Consider the following 19380-nt stretch of genomic DNA (forward strand, 5'->3'; position numbering starts at 1 on the left):
TGCTACTTTCTCATATTGTTGTGCCCAAGCACTACAGATCATCTGTAGCAACACCACATACTAATGAGAACCCTGCAAAAGAATGTTCAAAGAAACATGCATCTCATAAAATCATAGGACTGAAAGGGACCCAAGAGATCATCTAATCCGACTCAGTCCTGCCATGAGTGCAGGGGACTGAAGTATTATCTAGAGTTTCTAGACCATCCCTGACACGTGTTTGTCCAACCTGCTCTTAAAATTCTCCAATGATGGAGATTCTACAACCTCCCTAGGCAATTTATTCCATTAACTACCCTGCCTTTGCTGCAATTTAAGATCATTGCTTCTTGTCCTATCGTCAGCGGTTAAGGAGAACAATTTTTCTCCCTCCTCCTTGTAACAAGCTTTTATGTACTTGAAAACTGTTATGTCCCCTCTCAGTCTTCTCTTCTCCAGACTAAACAAACCCATTTTTTTCGATCTTCCCTCATAAGTCATGTTTTCTAGACCTTTAATCATTTTTGTTGCTCTCCTTTGGACTTTCTCCAATTTGTCCAAATTTTTCCTGAAATGTGGCACTCAGAACTGGACACAGTGCTCCAGCAGAGGCCTAATCAGTGCGGGGTAGAGCAGAAGAATTATTTCTCATGTCTTGCTTACAACACTCCTGCTATTACATCCCAGAATGATGTTTGCTTTTTTTGCAAGTGTTACACTGTTGACTCATTTAGCTTGTGAGCCCCAGATGCCTTTCAACAGTACTCCATCCTTGGTAGTCATTTCCCATTGTGTGCGTGCGCTTGTTCGGTCCTTCCTAAGTGGAGTATTTTGCATTTGTCCTTATTGAATTTCATCCTATTTATTTCAAATCATTTCTCCAGTTTGTCCAAATCATTTTGAAATTTATCCTGGCCTCCAAAGCACTTGCAACCCCTCTCAGCTCGGTATTGTTCACAAACTTTATAAGTGTACTCTCTATTCCATTATAAATCATAGATGAAGATACTGAACAGAACTGGACCCAAAACTGATCCCTGTAGGACCCCACTGGATATGGACTTCCAGCTTGACTGTGAACCATTGATAACTACTCTCTGGGAATGGTTTTCCAATCAGGTATGCACCCACCTTATAGTAGCACCATCTAGGTTGCATTTCCCTAGTTTGTTTATGAGAAGATCATGTAAGACACTATCAAAAGCCTTAAACTCAAGATATACCACATCAACTGCTACCCCCATCCAAAATGCTTGTTAACCCTGTCAAAGAAAGCTGTTGTCAAGAACAAATCATGTCAAATCAACACAAATCCATGCTGACTGTTACTATCACCTTATTATGTTCTAGGTGATTGCAAACTGATTGCACAATATTTGCCCCTTTCCAATCCTCTGGAATCATTCCAGTCTTCCATGACTTTTCAAAGATAATCATTAATGGCTCAGATATCCTCTCGGTCAGCTCCTTGAGTATTCTAGGATGTATTTCATCAGGCCTTGGTGACTTTAAGACATCGAACTTGTCTAAGGCTATGTCTGCACTAGCATCTTTGTCGGTAAAGCTTTTTTTCACACCCCTGAGCGACATAAGTTACACCGACAGATGTGCTGGTGTGGACAGCGCCACGTCAGTGGGAGATGCTCTCCCGCTGCTATAGCTGCTGCCGCTCATCGGGGGGTGGTTAAATTATGCTGACAGGAGAACTACATACACAGGAGACCTTACCTTGCATTGGTACAGCTGTGCCACTGTAAGGTCTCTAGTATAGACATAGCCTATGTAATTTTTAACTTTTTCTTTCCCTATTTTAGCCACTGATCCTACCACATTTTTATTAGCATTCACAATGTTCAATTCACTACTAACCTTTTGAGTGAAAACTGAAACTGAAGTAATTTAGCACTTCTGCCATTTCCACATTTTCTGTTATTGTTTTCCCCCCCTCCCCCATCTCTGAAGTCCATCACTAACAATAACCAATTAAACTACACAGATCTTAACGGGGACCTTGAAGTTGAGCAAGTATTTGAGTTTCGTATTTGGGAAACAGGAGGAAGTAGTCAAAAATTTGTCAATTTAATTTTAGTCTCACTTCCCTAATTGTGTTAATTCATCTTGTTTTAATTTAAAATGTTAAATGCATTACAAACTCAGATAACTTATTTGGCAGTATTAGATATCAGTCTCTAGAGTAACCAAACAAATTTAATGAATATGAAGTCTTATGTTGCTTCTAGACCATTATGGTCAATTTAGTCAATTTATCAAAGGAATCCTTAATCCATAGTTCTAGGTATGTGCAGTAGCTTTGCTTACTAAAAATACTGATGAAATCAAGGATTAGTCAGTAGCTAGGCAGCAGCCACATTTCTAAATAAAGTGGGACATTTTAGACTAAAGTAGACGCCAAGTAGTACTTACTAGGAGTACAATTCATTATTCCCTAATATAGAAAAATATCACAAAGTATTCACAAAATCAAACGAGAAAAAAGCAACTGAAAGTAATAATCTTTCTTTTGCCTTATTTTAAATGTATAACGGTTAAGTCTTTTTTCTTGAATTGCTTTCAGAATAACTCATCACATTTAAAATGAGACTGTTTCAACAGATCAAATATACACTTCAATATATAAATTACAGAAATACTAACAAACTTAGTCATGTTGACAAACAGAAGATTCAGGCAGTTTTACAAATTTTTATTTTAGTGATCATATCAAACTGTTTCAACCCTCTTTAGTTCATCTAGGATAGCTAGTTACCTCTAATCAAATCTACGAATAAAGAGTTAAACAGACAAGGAGGGTGAAAATGTCTTTTACTGAATCAACTTCTGTTGATGAAAGGGACAAGTTTTCAAGCTACACAGCACTCTACTTCAGGTCTGGGAAAATACAACTAAATACAAGGTGGAACATAGTTTAGCATAATAGTCAACGCACACTTTAAGGCCAGGGCTATACAACAGACGTACCGACCTATATCCACCTCACTGAGAGACATAGTTATAATAGCCTAACCCCCTTTGTGGACACCCCCATGTCAATGGGAGAGTTTCTCCCACCAACGTAGCTACTACTGCCTCTCAGGGAGGTGGATTAAACTACACGAACGGTAGACGTTCTCCCGACGGCGTAAGAGCATCTTCAACAACGTGCTGCAGACCTGAGGAAGAGCTGTGTAGTTCGAAAGCTTGTCTCTTTCATCAACAGAAGTTGATTCAATAAGAGATATTACCTCATCCACCCTGTCTCTCAAATCCTGAGACCAACATGGCTACAACAACACTGAAAAAAACTTTAAACAGATCACATTTATTCAAAGTCCTCAAATTAAGTAGTGATAAATATTTGATCACTTATCGTCCATTTGCTATGTTTATTCAAATGTCTTCATGGAAGCCCGCAGGAGATAAGAGTAACAATAAATGGCATACCAATTAAGGATTGTGTTTAACAGAAACCTCATACTGATTTGATGAGCCAACATCTATCTGTTCTTTTAAAAAACTTCATATATTAATAGTAAAGGCATTCATTAAGAATGTGGCCAGGAACTGAATGCTGGTGTAAATCCTATATACTATTGCATTTGTTTGGAAACCTTTGTATTTATAGAGTGCTTAGGCCCAGATTTTGTAACAGGACATACAGGCAGATAGATCCCCACACGCACATGGAGACTCACTAAATTCAAGGATACTCCACGTTTGCACAGAGGTCTGTCCACACACACTAGGCTACATGCTGGTCTGTAATAGGCACTGTATAGCTATATATATATATGCGCAGCTCCAAAGAAATCCCTCTTCTGGCAGCTGGCATTTACTGGGTCATAGAACATATATTTGCTTCAAGGGATAAAGTGCAAGATGCCTCATGAATTTCACACACTATGCTTAAGCACTTTTGCTTTTTAAAGCGTTAGTAGGGTACTTTAAAAGAGATGCAATCAGTACATGATTGTCACAACCCTTTAAGAAAAAAAACAACAAGATTACAAATGTAATCTTTTTTTCAAGAAAAAAAAATCTGGCCTGCAAAATACTGTGCACAAACCCCGAATAAATCCCTATTTCCAAATATTTATTTCCACACAGCTACCCAGGATCTGGGGGGTTTAGTTTGAATACAGGGTGATTTATAAGTGAAGTGAAACAACAAATCCAGACAACTAAAGACTATGGGCCCAACCCTGTTCCCATTTAAGCGAGTGAGAGATTTACCCGCGGCTGCCACAACCACAGGGTCCTGTCGAAGTGAGGGAGCTCGCTCCCCTCCAGTCACAATCCACTCCCATAACTGATGCTGTCAAGTTACAGGGAGTCTCCTGGCTCCTGAAGCCCGACAGCCGCATGAACCCCGCGGCCGGGGCACGCACCCCCCCGGGCCAGGGCAGCAGGGGGCTGCAGGCACTCGGTACGTCCCCTACGGGGAGGCAGGACCGGAGTCCCGCCCGCTGGCACTGCCTGCAGCGGGGCTAGGGGTGAGTAACCACTGGCCCGGGACGGGCACTGAGCACCTACAACTCCCAGCGCTGCCGCGCCGTGAGCCGCCCCCATTGCCGCCCGCACGGGGCCAACTGCGGCACCCTGCCCTGCGGAGATGCGGGGGAAAACGCGTCCCCACCGACCTCCCGCAGGAGCAAAGCCCCGCGGGCGAAGCTTGTCGGCCGAGATCCCGCACCCGACGACGGGGTCGCGCCCTGCCCGTCCCCACAGGGGCAGCTCCCGCGCCAGCCCGGCGACACGGGCTCCCAACATGGCCGCGGAGCAGCAGCCGGAGCCCAGGCAGCGAGAGCCCGCAGGGAAAGTTTGCCCGCCGCCGCCCGCTCGCCCGACTCCTGCCGCAGCCGAGCCTGCCCGGTGCCGAGAGGACACGAGGCCCCCCGCCGCGCGACTTACCGAGGGAGAGCCCGGCCCGGCGCGCGCAGCTCTCTCCGCTCGGGCCCCAGCCGCGCTCGCGCCTGCTAACTGCCAGCCCCGTCCCACGCCCGCCCAGCCGCGCTCACACATCACCGTCCCTGGCCACAGCTGCGGGAGGACGGGCTCCAGGGGCCCCGCCCCAGCCCTTGGGATCTAGGGGGAGGGGCCGCCGCCATCTTGGGAGCCGGGGGGGGAAGGGCTTCGTAGCGTTTGGGAGGGTGTAGGGACGAGGAAACTCTGAGGCTTCCTACCGGGCTCTACGTTGGGGGGAATGGACGAAAGAGTCCACTCCTCCCCCTTCACGCTCTGGAGAGTCTCCACCCTCCCCGCGGACCTGCCTGCCCCCCACCCCTCCTTCCGTGGAGAGAGAGTTGCCCCCCCCGCACTCCCTTCATTCACTGAGAGTCCCCCCTACAGCCCTGCCCGGTCACTCCTTGGAAAGAATCCCCCGTACAGAGCTGCCCGCCCCCAGTGCAGATCTTGCCCCAAGTCTCCTCACTGCTTGATGCAACTTCTTCGTTATTGTGGATTAGTAAATTAAGGAGTGTTTTCAAAGTCTTCCTTTAGGGAGAGTGCCTCTTGATGCGGGTGAGTCAATGAACTATATACAGCGTTTCACATTGTTCCCACAGCTCATGACATGACTCTGTCTACTTCTGGAAAATTGTCATGTTTGAGTTGAATCCCAACCCGACATTAATGTGTAGCAAATAAAAACAGTGTGAACAACTTCAGTCAGTTCTAAACTTTGAAAAGAAGTGTATTATTTTGATAAACAAGACACAATTAAACCTGATCTGCATCTTCTGCTCCTCTGACCACATTTTTTCCTTACTTCATTTCTGTACAGGCTTCTTTCTCCTTAAATCTAATAAAAAGAAATCTAATTAGACTCTTAGCCCTGTCCTCATCTCCTCCTGCTTTCTTTGATCTCCATGTGATTCTCTTCTGACTGCTCTTTTTGTCTCTTTTGCCTACTCGAGATCTAGACTCTAACTCCTTACATTTCACTGCATACACTTGCAAAAGACTAATACTAAATTATGCTAACCTTCCTCCCCTCTTCAGTAAAACTTCTGATGATCCAGCCACCTTTCCTGAGATAATTGTTCTGTGAAGCACTCACAGAATTCTGTGTGTTGTACAAGCTGAGCTCTTAGGTTGTAAGACTCTTGAGGCAGAGATTTATTAATTATTCAGCATACTTCATCTACTGTAGTGTTTTTTAACCTTTTCCATACTGGGATCCTGCTCTCATAGCCAGGATCTATCTGGCACCCTCCTCCCATTTTGCAATATGGGAAAGGCAGAGAGTAGTTGCATCACCCTTACAGCTAGTCACAGTCCCCAAGCTGAGAACCCGTGATATATTGCAGTGATTCTCAGTTAATGGGGGGGAGCAGCCCCCAGGGAGGATCATGAAAGGCAATTGGGGGTGGGTGGGACAGGAAGCATTGCAAATTTTATTGCAACTCTAATGCAAAGAATATCTTCTTCCCCTACTTCCTGCACATCCTTCTCCTTTCACGTTAAGTATTCTTGGTCAATCTCATGAAACACACACACATTATATAGGCAGATCACTATTGTCAATGATAAATTTACTGTCAGAGTAAAAAGTGGAAGGGGGTCCTGAAAATTTTTGATTTTGAATAAGAGATTGCCAACCTGATCTATTGTATTGCCTCCTGTATACTAAAATGCTACATAAAGGGATAAATAAGGATCTCATTCCACACAAGAGATCCACTTCCTGGACCCTACAGTGAAAATAAGTGATGGTCCCATAAACACCACCCTATTCCAGAAACCTACTAACCGCTATACTTAGCTACATGCCTTCAGCTTCCTTCCAGGACACATCACACAATCCATTGTCTACAGCCAGGCCCTAAGTCACAATCGAATTTGCTCTAATCCCTCAGACAGAGACAAACACCTACAAGATCTTTATCAAGCATTCTTAAAACTACAATACCCACCTGGGGAAGTGAGGAAACAGATTGACAGAGCAAGACAGGTACTCAGAAATCACCTACTACAGGACAGGCCCAACAAGGAAAATAACAGAACACCACTGGCCATCACGTACAGTCCCCAGCTAAAACCTCTCCAGCACATTATCAGCAATCTACAACCCATCCTGGAAAACGATCCCTCACCCTCCCAGACCTTGGGAGGCAGGCCAGTCCTCGCTTACAGACAGCCCCCGAACCTGAAGCAAATAGTCACCAGCAACTACACACCCCACCACAGAAACACTAACCCAGGAAACAATCCCTGTAGCAAACCTCGTTGCCTACTCTGTCCCCATATCTACTGTAGCGACACCATCAGCGACTCATTCACCTGCACATCTACTAATGTTATATATACCATCATGTGCCAGCCATGCCCCTCTGCCACGTACATTGGCCAAACCGGACAGTCCCTACATAAAAGAATAAATGGACACAAATTGGACATCAGGAATGGTAACATACAAAAGCCAGTAGGAGAACACTTCAATCTTCCTGGACATTCTATAACAGATTTGAAAGTAGCTATACTTGAACAAAAAAACTTCAGAAACAGACTTCAAAGAGAAGCAGCAGAACTAAACTTCATTTGCAAATTTAACACCATTAATTTGGGCTTGAATAGGGACTGGGAGTGGCTGGCTCATTACAAAAGCAGCTTTGCTTCTCCTGGAATTGACACCTCCTCATCTATTATTGGGAGTGGACTACATCCCCCTGATTGAATTGGCCCTGTCAACACTGGTACTCCACTTGTGAGGTAACTCCCTTTTATGTCTGCATCTGTAATTTTCACTCCATGCATCTGAAGAAGTGGGGTTTTTACCCACGAAAGCTTATGCTCAAATAAATCTATTAGTCTTTAAGGTGCCACCGGACTCCTTGTTGTTTTTGTGGATACAGACTAACATGGCTACCCCCAATAGAATCCTTTACTCCTGTTTTAAATGACTACTTCAGTTGCCTACCCAAGTTTTTCAGTACAACATTTTCAGTCTTTTAGTCTTAGACCAGTGGTTTTCAAACTTTTTTTCTGGCGACCCAGTTAAAGAAAATTGTTGATGCCCATGACCCAACAGTGCTGGGGATGAGAGGTTTGGGGTGTGGGAGGGGCTCAGGGCTGGGGCAGAGGGTTGGGGAGCAGAGGTGAGGGGTGGGGCCAGGAATGAGGGGTTCAGGGTGTGGGAGGGGGCTCTGGGCTAGGGAAGGGGTTTGGGATGCAGGAGGGGGCTCTGGGTTTGGGGGACTCAGGGCTGGGGCAGAGTGTTGGGGTGCAGGAGGAGGTCAGGGCTCTGGACTGGGGGTGCAGGCTCTGGGGTGGGGCCAGGGATGAGGATTTTGGTGTGCAGGAGGGGGGTCTGGGTCTGGGGGAGGGGCTCAGGACTGGAGCAGGGGATTGGGGCATGGAGTTAGGGTGCAGGCTTACCTCAGGCGGCTGCTGGTCAGCGGCGCAGCGGGGGTGCTAAGGCAGGCTTCCTGCCTGTCCTAGCACCATGGACCGCGCTGTGCTGTGGAAGGGCCCACCCCCCACCTAGGAGCGGACCTGCTGCTGGCCGCTTCTGGGGCACAGCACGGTGTCAGAACAAGTAGGGACCAGCCTGCCTTAGTCGGGCAGCACCGCTGACGGGACTTTTAACAGCCCGGTTGGCAGTGCTTACCCGAGCCACCGTGACCCAGAGCCTTACAATCCGCGACCCAGTACTGGGTCGCGACCCACAGTTTGAAAACCACTCTTTTTGGCAACCCATTTGTGCTAGTCCCTTGGCTGTAGGGTTACCACCTATTCTAAGATTTCTAACACCTCACCATTTTTAAAAGGTAAATTGTGCAAGCAGTAGAGGATGTTCACAGACGCTAAAATAGCTTTTTGCAGCCTATGAAACACTTGGGAGATGGTAATATTTTTCCTGCAATATAATTATGTTATATACAGATTTGACCACATTGTATCACAGCCAAATCACAGAATATCAGGGTTGGAAGGGACCTCAGGAGGTCATCTCGTCCAACCCCCTACTCAAAGCAGGACCAATCCCCAATTAAATCATCCCAGCCAGGGCTTTGTCAAGCCTGACCTTAAAAACCTCAAAGGAAGGAGATTCCACCACCTCCCTAGATAACGCATTCCAGTGCTTCACCACCCTCCTAGTGAAAGAGTTTTTCTTAATATCCAACCTAAACCTCCCACACTGCAATTTGAGACCATTACTCCTTGTTCTGCCATCTGCTACCACTGAGAACAGTCTAGATCCATCCTCTTTGGAACCCCCTTTCAGGTAGTTGAAAGCAGCTATCAAATCCCCCCTCATTCTTCTCTTCTGCAGACTAAATAATCCCAGTTCCCTCAGCCTCTCCTCATAAATCCTGTGTTCCAGTCCCCTAATCATTTTTGTTGCCCTCCACTGGATGCTTTCCAATTTTTCCACATCCTTCTTGTAGTGTGGTTCCCAAAACTGGACACAGCACTCCAGATGAGGCCTCTAATGACACAACATCAAAATGTACAAGTTTGTGCTATGAGAGAAACTCAGAAAAACAGCAACAACATTTTTGAACATTTTTGGTTCATTAAGAAGGTTTCACTTATATGAAGACAGTAGGGTTTGGGTTCTCCAGTTTTCATATTCACCTAATTATTGGGCTGTGAAATTACTGGCTTTTTGGCAGAAAAGAAATGGCCCCAAATCCTTAATCTATGAAAAACCCAAATTATGAAACTAACTGGTGGAGTGTCCAAAGGGAAGGAAAATCCCAGTAGTTTCTGAATTCAAGTTTTTGGTATTTCTCCCCCAGAGCCTCGGTTTTAAAGATGACTGCATTTTTTTTTTAAAGGAACAAATCCTACCTTGGCCCAAGGGCCACAGTGAAAGTTGGTCTGTTATGCTGCATGGGGTTGGGGTGGAAGGGTAGAATTAAGGAGGCTGCACAGGGAGTGTGCACCTATTGCTAAGGCTAAGATTTTGTCACAAAGTGACTTCTAGCGACCTCTGAGACATTTTTGCTTCAGCCCTGGAGTGGTAGGACTGGACCTACTGTAAGCCACCAGGGCCCCCTTGCAAGTCCCAGCTGCTGCGGGCGGTGGGCCCTCCCCCTCTGCAGTCCCCAGCCAGCACAATAGGTGGCGGGGGCCCCCTGCTTCCTCAAGCCTCCACCGTGGGTAGCAGAGGGACCCCCACAGCTCCAAGCCTCTGCCATAGATGGGGAGACCCCACAGCTCCAAGCTGCTGCTAGCTGCAGGGCAGACCCTGAGCTTTCAGTCACTGTGGGTGGGGGAACCCTGGAGATCCAGCACTCCTCCCCCACTTCAATGGCGCTGTGTCAGTACACATCAGGTGAGTATCTGGTTCCAGGTTTGTACCGTATTGTATATCTATTAGTGGGCGAACAGCAGATATCCACCTTTTTCCATCCATGTTGCAATGGTGATCCAATATCTGGTTTGCCTGTATGCAAAGACTTCCAAATCTTCCAAATCCAATATCTTTGTTTGCCAAGATGCTCTTTTGATATGATCTTCAAAACTGCCCTCACATGTTTGGGGTTTAGCCAGTGACTTGTCCTTTTTGGTGGCTAGATGGCAGCGCAAGCAATTCAGGTCTCTGAGGGTCTTCTTTTCTTTCTTGCTCTGGTCATACAGCATTGCTATCAACCGCCTTGCTGCAGAAATTGCTGCTTGTCCATCTGTGACACAGAGGCCTATTGGTGGTTTACTATTTTGTGTCAGCAATGCTTGTCAGGCCTGACATACTCAATGTACTCCAACTCACTGTTGTCATAATCTGTATCTAAAAGGTTGTGTAAGGTATCATAAGCAAACTGGTGACACAGTGGTCCTGAAAATCATTGTGTGGTGTATGTATGGGAGTGGTCAAAGAGTTATAAATATGTGCTAGAATTATGTTCTTAAAATATGTTTGGCAAGCAATGTATAAGACAAGTCTGCTTTAGACAAAGAAATGTATTTGCTTGTCTGACCAGCCTGGTTGTCGGGCAGAGACATTGAAGTAACTTTTACATAAATGGTAAGCAAAGTCATCAAATTAGTGAGTAAGGGAGATAGCCTCTTTCATATCACAATGGGGGAGGAGATTGCAAAAATTAACGTGTTGTCAGCTCCCTGGTGGACACAACAAGCTGAACCCCCAGGAGGGCTTCCTGCCTCGTGAAGCACTGTCATGGAATTTTGGAAGATAATAAGCAATGACACAAAGTCATTTTTGCATCTGTAATGGGGGACATTCACCTCTTGAGTGACTCCTAATGCTACATGCGGTACTGCAGGCCCTTTTCCTCTCCTGGCGTCCCCTTATAGGTTGTTGACCTTGTTTGGCGGGTCTTCAGTGCCTCAGGCCTCCAGCTGAGTCACACAATCAAAATGAACCCGTTCCAGGCTTTGACATTTGTCATTTAACTTTAAACACAGATTTTTTTCCCCCAGTATCAATTAGGGATGATACAGAGTCACATCCTGTTAATGCATGTACTGCAGAAAGTATGTTGGAGAAGTCAGGAGTGAGTGTGTCACAAATTTCATGCAGAGGTATGAAGCAATACTTGTCAGTTGTGCTGGTAATGGTGCCTGTTTCAATCCACATGGTATCTGTGCATTCCATTTTTGGAAAGTAGTCAACAGAAAGGACCAAAACAACTCTTATCAGGTGACCTAATTACTATGGTTCCTTTGACACCAAGAGAACCAAGAGCCATATGGGCACATACAGCATGCATAAGAACGGCCATACTGGGTCAGACCAAAGGTCCATCTAGCCCAGTATCCTGTCTTCCAACAGTGGCCAATACCAGGTGCCTCAGAACAAATGAACAGAACAGGTAATCATCCAGTGATCCATCCCCTGTTGCCCATTCCCAGCTTCTGGCAAACAAAGGCTAGGGCCACCATGCCTGCCCATCCTGGCTAATAGCCATTGATGGACCTATCCTCCATGAACTTACCAAGTTCTTTTTGGAACCCTGTTATAGTCTTTGCCTTCACAACATCCTCTGGCAAGGAATTCCACAGGTTGACTGTCCATTGTGTGAAGAAGTACTTCCTTCTGTTTTAAATCTGCTGCCTATTAATTTAATTTGGTGACCCCTAGTTCTTGTGTTAAGAGGAGGAGTAAATAACACTTCCTTATTTACTTTCTCCACACCAGTCATGATTTTATAGACCTCAATCATATTTCCCCCTAGTCGTCTCTTTTCCAAACTGAAGTCCCAGTTTTATTAATCTCTCCTCATGTGGCAGCTGTTCCATACCTTTAATCATTTTTGTTTCTCTTTTCTGAACCATTTCCAATTCCAATATATCTTTGAGTTGGGGTGACCACATCTGCATGCAGTATTCAAGATGTGGGCATACCATAGATTTATATAGAAGCAATATGATATTTTCTGTCTTATTATCTATCCCTTTCTTAATGATTCCCAACATTCTGTTCACTTTTTTGACTGCCGCTGCACATTGAGTGGATGTTTTCAAAGAACTATCCACAATGACTCCAAGATCTCTTTCTTGAGTGGTAACAGCTAATTTAGACCCCATCATTTTATATGTATAGTTGGGATTATAGGTTTCAGAGTAACAGCCGTGTTAGTCTGTATTCGCAAAAAGAAAAGGAGTACTTGTGGCACCTTAGAGACTAACCTATTTATTTGAGCATAAACTTTCTTGAGCTACAGCTCACGGATGAAGTGAGCTGTAGCTCACGAAAGCTTATGCTCAAATAAATTGGTTAGTCTCTAAGGTGCCACAAGTACTCCTTTTCTAGTTGGGATTATGTTTTCCAATGTGCATTACTTTGCATTTATCAACATTTAATTTCATCTGCAATTTTGTTGCCCAGTCACCTGGTTTGGAGAGATCCTTTTGTAGCTCTTTGCAGTCTGCCTGGGACTTAACTATCTTGAGTAGTTTTGTATTATCTGCAAATTTTGCCACCTTACTGTTTACCCCTTTTTCCAGATCATTTATGAATATGTTGAATAGGACTGGGCCCAGTAGAGACCCCGGGGAGACACCACAATTTATCTCTTCCCATTCTGAAAACTGACTACTTATTCCTACCCTTTGTTTCCTATCTTTTAACCAGTTACCAGTCCATAAGAGGACCTTCCCTCTTATCCCATGACAAGTTATTTTGCTTAAGATGCATGCAAAAGCATCCTTATGTCCACCTCCTCTTGAGTATTGTACAAGTCTTGAGCTTCTTCAACACCCCTACTAGAATGGACTTTACTTCTTCACCATTGGAAAAGGCTCTGGCATGAAGGCATGTTTGTGCTGGGTGTGCTCCTACACTCTCATTTTCTCACTACTCTCATATGGGTGCATTTTGACCCATATATTCACAGTGAAATTTTTCAAATGACTGCTTGTTGGAGGCCATGTGTAGAAATTTTTTCCATGGATGTACAGGATGTCCACCAATCACCTGGTATTTCTTGCATCCAACTGTAGGTCCTGTCTGGCACTGTCTTTCTGCAGTTTTCACGTAGTTATTGTTGTCATATCTGTCAAACACTTTGATGACAGAATTAGCTTTTTCAAAGTCTTTTGGGACTGCCTCAAGTACTCAGCAGCCAGTTCACTGAATGCAAAGAATTTGTCTCCAGTCATCATTTGTAGGACAGCCATGACATCTCTGATATACAATGTGGTTTCTTTGTTGCATGCTTTAGCTCATAGATTCTTTCATCTTGAGCTTAGCTGATGCTCTAATTCAGCTTTGTCTGTTCTTCTCATTGTTCCATCACCATAGAAGAGGGACATAGGCATTGGTCCAAGTGAGTGGCTAAGAACAGTTGCCATTGAAACATCATCTCTGTATCTTGCTAAGGACAGGGCTCTGCAGAAAACAATTTCTGGTCTGATAGCTGCTGTGACTGTCCCTCCCTTGCCAAACTTAAATATGGTCTTATTGCCTATGTCAGTAAATGTTTTGATGCCAGATTTCTTGACTGGGCTGAAGAAGCTATGTGTCCCATCAGAATCAACCCACCTTTCACAAATCTCTCCATTTGTTCTTCACCCATATCAGCTATTTTCAGTAGAGTCTCTTGTACATCTGATGTTACATACAGTCCAGTAGGTATGTTGATAAGCACCTCTGGATGTGATTCAGGGTCACATGGGTTGGTCATGTTGTTGATGACATGGTTGGTAAGAGCTGCAACATGCTCTTCAACTCTCTTCAGTGCAGAGGCAAGGGCTTGTTTGTGGACATTGTCTTCAGTAATTATTGTTAGGCCACTTCTTTCTCTCATTTTTTCGCATATTCATAATAGGAACCTGCGTACTATCATCTCTAGCATTAATTGTGACCTACGCATACCATCACTGAATTAAAAAGCTATTATCTAGAATATTTCAAATGCTAGTACTGCATTCACAAGCAACAGGAGACAGCAAACAGGGGAGTTTGAGGGGGGAGAAGGAGATCCTCCTGCTGAACAAACAAGGTGTGAGTGAGTTTGTTTGGCTGTTCGTGTTTTTCTCTCTCTTTCAGGTTATTTTTTAGTTACAGCGGCAATTGGGATTGTGTGTCTGGGGACTGTTTGAGCCTTTATTCCCTGGATCATCCTTGATCAATTTTGATCAGCCTTGTGATCACCCTCCCCATGTGTGATTAACGAGGGGATAGGAGTGAGCTAGGAGAGAAAGCCTTAAAAGCCAAAGGCTAAGTGACCAAGGGGAGCTAGGGAACAGGGGACCACAAACAGGAGTTTGAGAGGGAATTTGTGGGAGGGAGATATAATATAATCACTATGATTAGGAAGGGACACATGGCCAGTGCCAATGCTGCTCCAGTCTCCTGCACCTGTGCCTGTATCCAGACAGACAGACTAACCATGGATGCCTCTACCCAGATCCCAGGGTGGATTTGCAGAGACTGTGGCCTGCATTTTCCCACTCACAGAAAGCCAGGCTGGGGGGGGACCATCCTTTGTGAAATGTGCCTGCTGGTGGAATCTCTCCAGAAGCAGGTGGGAGAGCTACAGGAGGAGTTGGCTAGACTGAGGAGCATCCATGCCCACAAGGAGTTCCTAGAGAGTATTCATATGGAGACATCCAAGGCTGAGGAAGCTATCCAGCTATAGAGGCTTGCTGTCACACCACCTGGGGAGGAGAATATGGCTCTGTCTCAGGGAGGACACTGGCTGCTGATTACTTCTGGCAGCAGACAGTGCTCCACCCCTCCTCCCAACCCACCCACCATGGTGATGGAAAACCGATATGCTATGGCTATGAGCGATGAGGAATCACCCCCAAAGGTGGAGGAGGAGAAGCCAGAAGCCATGTACCCCCAAGGCTGGGAGGATCACAACCACCTCTCCCAGGAGGAAATGTAGGGTAGTGGTGGTTGGTGACTCTCTTCTGAGGACAGAGGCACCCATCTGTCACCCTGACATGGCATCCTGGGAGGTATGCTACACGCCAGAAGCCTGTATCAGAGATGTTACGGAGGGATTGTTGAGGATCATCCAGCCCTGTGACCCATGCTATTCATCCATGTGGGAACCAAAGATACTGCAACGTATGACCCTCAGCAGATCAGAAGTGACTACAGGGCTCTCGGAGTAAGGGTGAAGGAGTTGGGAGCACAGGTGGTGTTCTCTTCAATCCTTCCAGTCAAGGATAGGGGCTCAGGCAGAGACAGATGCATCCTGGAGGTGAATGCCTGGCTGTGAGGAGGGTGTTGCCAGGAGTGCTTCAGCTTCCTTGACCATGGGATGCTGTTCCAGGAAGGAGGACTGCTAAACAGGTCCACCTATCAAGGAAGGGGAAGAGCATAGTAGATACAGACTGGCTAACCTAGTGAGGAGGGCTTTAAACTAGGTTCAAAGCGGGCAGGTGATCAAAGCCGACAGGTAAGTCAAAAACATGGAGAGCTGGGAGAAGGGTCGGAATTTGGGGGGAGCATGGGCTGTTATAGCAGGGATAAGGGATAGACAAGACAGAACTTGCAGGTGGGGGCGGGAAATCAAATCAGTATCTTAGATGTCTGTATACTAATGCGAGAAGTATGGGGAATAAGCAAGAAGAACTCGAAATGCTAATAAATAAACACAACTATGACATAGTTGGCATCACAGAGACTTGGTGGGATAATATGCATGACTAGAATATTAGTATAGAAGAGTACAGCTTGCTCAGGAAGGACATGCAGGGCAAAAAGGGAGGTGGTGTTGCCTTATATATTAAAAATGTATACACTTGGACTGAGGTTGAGATGGAAATAGAAGACAGACATGCTGAAAGTATCTAGGTAAGGATAAAGAAAAGGAGTACTTGTGGCACCTTAGAGACTAACAAATTTATTTGAGCATAAGCTTTTGTGAGCTACAGCTCACTTCATCGGATGCATGTAGTGGAAAATACAGTGGGGAGATTTTATATACACAGAGAACATGGTAACACCCATTGTTTCATGTTCTCTGTGTATATAAAATCTCCCCACTGTATTTTCCACTACATGCATCCAATGAAGTGAGCTGTAGCTCACAAAAGCTTATGCTCAAATAAATTTGTTAGTCTCTAAGGTGCCACAAGTCCTTCTTTACTTTTTGCGGATACAGACTAACAGCTGCTACTCTGAAATTTAGGTAAGGATAAGAAGGGTAAAAAATGAGAGTGATGTCATGGTAGCAGTCTACTACAGACCACCTAACCAGGAAGTAGTGGTGGATGAGGGTTTTTTTTAAACAACTAACAAAATCATACAAAGCACAGGACTTGGTGGTGATGGGGGACTTCAACTACTCAGCCACCTGTTGGGGAAAATAACTCAGTAGGGCACAGTTTATCCAACAAGTTCTTGGAATGTATTTGAGGCAATTTTTATTTCAGAAGGTGGAGAAAGTTACTAGAGGAAAGGCTGTTCTAGTTTTGATTTTGACAAATAGGGAGGAACTGGTTGAGAATTTGAAAGTGAAAGGTAGCTTGGGTGAAAGTGATCATGAAATGGTAGAGTTCATGATTCTAATGAATGGTAGGAGGAAAAACAGCAAAATAAAGAATGGATTTCAAGAAGGCAGACTTTAGGAAGCTCAGGGAGTTGATAGGTAAGATCCCATTGGAAGCAAGTCTAAGGGGGAAAGCAACTGAAGACAGTTGGCAGTTTTTCAAAGAGACATTATTAATGGTGGAAGAGCAAACTATACTACAGAAAGGGATCTGGGGGTCATAGTGGATCACAAGCTAAATATGAGTCAGTGTTACACTGTTGCAAAAAAAAAAAAAAAGCAAACTTCATTTTGGGATGTATTAGCAGGAGTGTTGTAAGCAAGACACAAGAACTAATTTTTCCTCTCTAATCTGTGCTGGTAAGGCCTCTACCAGTGTATTGTGTCCAGTTCTGGGCACCACATTTCAGGAAATATATGGACAAATTGGAGAAAGTCCGGAGAAGAGCAACAAAAATTATTAAAGTTCTAGAAAACATGAACTATGAGGGAAGATTGAAAAAATTAGATTTGTTTAGTCTGGAAAAGAGAAGACAGAGGGGACGTGATAACAGTGTTCAAAGTACATAAAAGCTTGTTACAAGGAGGAAGGAGAAAATTTTTTCTTAACTTCTGAAAACAGGACAAGAAGCAATGGGCTTAATTTGCAGCAAGGGTGCTTTAGGTTGGACATTAGGAAAAACTTCCTGCCAGGGTGGTTAAACACTGGAAAAAATTGCCTAGGGAGGTTGTGGACTCTCCATCATTGGAGATTTTTAAGAGCAGGTTAGACAAACACCTGTCAGGGATGGTCTAGATAATACTTAGTCCTGCCATGAGCGCTGGGGACTGGACTAGATGACCACTGAAGGTCCCTTCCAGTCCTATGATTCTATGATTAAATACAAAATAAAACCTTTTACCAGGCAGACTAAATGCTACATTTTATGTACAAAAGCTTTAACATGGAGAATCATTTTTGAGGGTGCCACTTGGAACTGGGATACCACTGAGCCCACCTGACTCACCAGCCTGGGCTTCCTTTACACTGCTGTGACAGAGCCTCAAGCCCCCTCCAGCACACATACAGGTAGGGACACACCCAGCTGCAGCTACACACAGATGCTGAGATCAGCTCTGCATGGGAAAGCTCAGCTACGGCACCTGCCAGTTCCTAAGCACGCACCCCCTCTTTGGAGTGTAAACCCAAAATTACATCATCTTGCGCTACACAGGGAACTGTGCAGCGTAAGCTCATGAAATTTATCCCCTCCCTCAATATGGATGAAGATATGCAGCAGCTTTCTGCCCCCAGTTATGATTTCCACACACTGGTTTTAGACAAAACAAAAACAAGGTACAAAAGAGGCACAACATGGTACAAAAACTACAAAAGATAGATTTTAAGTGATAAGGGATAGCAAACAGATCAAAGCAGATTACCTAGCAAACAAACAAAAATATAATCTAAGCTTAGTATACTAAAGACATTGGATATAAGTACTGTAGCAAATTCGCACCCTAATTGTGAAGTGATTAGTATCTTCTAAGACCAAGATTCTGGCTGATGAATCTTGCCCATATGCTCAGGGTTTAGCTGATCGCCATATTTGGGGTCAGGAAGGAATTTTCCACCAGGGCAGATTGGAAGAGGCCCTGGAGGTTTTTCACCTTCCTCTGTAGCATGGGACACGGGTCACTTGCTGGAGGAGTCTCTGCTCCTTGCAGTCTTTAAACCACGATTTGAGGACTTCAATAGCACAGACATAGGTGAGAGGCTTTTTGCAGGAGTGGTGGGTGAAATTCTGTGGCCTGCATTGTGCAGGAGGTCAGACTAGATGATCATAATGGTCCCTTCTGACCTAAATATCTATGAATCTATGACCTATTATTTGCCCTAATGGAGATCTATACCGAATGCATTCTGCCTAATGGGCTTTCCCCAGGTGTAAACACATTTGTAATAGATGCATAGACAATATTCCTAACTTCAGATACCAAAATGATACATGCATACAAATAGGATAATCATATTCAGTGAATCATAACCTTTTTAATGATCTTACATGACCTATCTTGCATAAAATGCATCATAGTTATGCCATAATCATACCATAATAATATTACTATGAAAATATGGGGCATAGTGCTACAGCATTATATTAGGAAATCATGTACACTTATATCTACTTACTATGATACTAATCTATCCTACAATCTCAAATCCTGCTCCCCTTCTCTTCATTTTCTGCGTCAAGAGCAACCTTTCTTTGGAAAGAAAATTTACACTTAAGCAGCAGTCCAGTGAATCCTGATGTTAGGAGCACTATCTGCCATAGAACTTAAACCCGTAAGCCACTGCACAATTTGACCTAGTCTGTGTGGTCAGGAGCAAATTATTATGAGTTTTTTTTTTTAAAAAGACATGCACAGGTAGAGATATTAAATATTGGGGTGTAATGTAATGGTTAAAGATGCAATCTAGTGTCAAGGATTGAAGCCAGTTGCT

The 19380-nt window shown here is 44.5% G+C and overlaps 1 protein-coding gene across 2 annotated transcripts in view; it reads right to left on the reverse strand.

Annotated features, from left to right (window-relative positions):
- The window catches only part of PLEKHF2 (pleckstrin homology and FYVE domain containing 2), a 42323-nt gene extending 37194 nt beyond the window's left edge, over nucleotides 1–5129 (reverse strand). The window contains exon 1 of one of the 2 annotated variants that reach the window (XM_077809976.1): nucleotides 4888–5129. The gene's annotated coding sequence lies outside the window, so the exon portion shown is untranslated. The remainder of the gene's footprint in view (nucleotides 1–4887) is intronic. The other variant, XM_077809975.1, reaches the window with a different exon arrangement.
- Nucleotides 5130–19380: the final 14251 nt, after the last annotated feature.

The sequence above is a fragment of the Eretmochelys imbricata genome, chromosome 2, assembly GCF_965152235.1.
Source record: "Eretmochelys imbricata isolate rEreImb1 chromosome 2, rEreImb1.hap1, whole genome shotgun sequence".
In the NCBI taxonomy this organism is placed as follows: Eukaryota; Metazoa; Chordata; order Testudines; family Cheloniidae; genus Eretmochelys; species Eretmochelys imbricata.